General features: G+C 40.6%; 1 protein-coding gene across 1 annotated transcript in view; it reads right to left on the reverse strand.

The window, feature by feature from the left end:
- LOC107557789 (integrin beta-1-B-like) overlaps window positions 1–1,625 on the reverse strand; it is a 29,316-nt gene extending 27,691 nt beyond the window's left edge. The window contains exon 1 of the mRNA XM_016241327.1: window positions 1,406–1,625. The gene's annotated coding sequence lies outside the window, so the exon portion shown is untranslated. The remainder of the gene's footprint in view (window positions 1–1,405) is intronic.
- Window positions 1,626–1,631: the final 6 nt, after the last annotated feature.

The following is a 1,631-nucleotide window of genomic DNA, read 5'->3' on the forward strand; positions in this document are numbered from 1 at the left end:
CATGTCAACATATTCTGTTACACCAAATATTGATCTTTAAAAAAAAGCATCATATGACCCCTTTAAAGGAATTTTAACCTTTTCAAAAAACAAAAAAAAATCCCTGATATTTCAATCTTAGCTTCAAACAAAATAACACAGCTACCAGTTACGGTTACTACTAAACCATAATCAATATGGACCTTACTTTGAAGTGTACTAAGCTTTGAATTTTGTTCTTTTTGTGAAGGCTGACACCAAGTTCCCATTTTTATTGCAGCAGCAACAGCTGTAGTAACAATGGCAGAGATTATGGTTACCATGGAATTTCTATAAGGGTGGGTTCTGTCAGAATAAGAGACAAACAACAAAGTTTATATCATAACACTACACTAGTCTAAACTTTAGTAATCACCTACATGTAGAGCACCCTAAATACTTTATTTATTGATATTGCAGGAATGTGCCATTTTCAGTCAGCTATATTGATAATAATTAACGAGCAAAAGAGGTCAACCAAAGATAATATTCAGCTGGTCACGTGATGTTGCCCAGATGAGGCGACCCGCTCAGTTTAGGCTACTGATATGACTGAAATATGACTGGATTGTTATGGTAGTGTACCTTTAAAATAGATTTCAAAACTGATGTCATTTCGGAAACCTTTTAATAAGGAAGAAATTACTGAGTGCACCTTTAAAACATCCGGCAAAAATACAACATTAATTAAAAGCGGGATCTTTCCTAGTAAAATTGGGCCGAAAGCACTTCAAAGCGCTGTTCGTGTCTAATGCCATTTTCAATTTCTCCTAACACATCACAACGCACGGGCACAATGCATTTAATCACATAAAATGCAGTCATGTTTAGTCCTGGCGCTGTAACAATGCCAAAGTTCCCCCAGTTGATGGGCTTTGAGGCACAATATGACCCTTTGGTGTTGATATCAGTTAAGTCATCGGTGGTCTAATGTGTTCAGCATATCCCAAACAGGATCATGACTCACGAAAAAAAAGGGCTACATCATTTCGACTTCCAGGGAGTCATATTTACACAAGCGACTACCAAATAAAGCATTTGTCAACCCCCACAGCCCCCTCGGACCCGCCAGGACTCTCTCTCAGGCCTAGAGTAACGTTAGATGGCTTACAGCAGATGGGGACACACACGACGCGACAAGATAACAGACGTCTGGGAAAGACAGCCTGAAGGGACACTATTCGCATATGATCTGTGAATCACGTTTGGGGCCGATCCACGTCTGTCCTTTGAAGTGCAATGGATGGGACATCCCACCCGAGGTTCTTAACCCAAGATCACTCTCCAGATCAAACCATAAAGCTCGGCTTACTCTTAGAAATAATGCATTCGACAAACGGTTCTGGCACTAAAGCTTCTTAAAAAGTGGTATTTTGACGTTCCTTACCTTAACCCGTGTCAACGGCGATTTAGCAAACTATCAGGCGCTCTTTTAAAACCACATTTGCTGTGGAAATAAACCTCCGGCAGCGTTTGGACCGGCAGTCCAGTTGCTCGTCCGTGTCTGGAGTCTTTGTTTTGTGGCGACTTTGAATCAACAGCTGGTTGTAAAGTACTAAAAACACGCGATTCCCTTGCTTACAACCAACAACGGGGCATATAAATGGCTAAAT

The sequence above is a fragment of the Sinocyclocheilus grahami genome, unplaced genomic scaffold, assembly GCF_001515645.1.
Source record: "Sinocyclocheilus grahami isolate Dianchi unplaced genomic scaffold, SAMN03320097.WGS_v1.1 scaffold620.1, whole genome shotgun sequence".
NCBI lineage: Eukaryota > Metazoa > Chordata > Actinopteri > Cypriniformes > Cyprinidae > Sinocyclocheilus > Sinocyclocheilus grahami.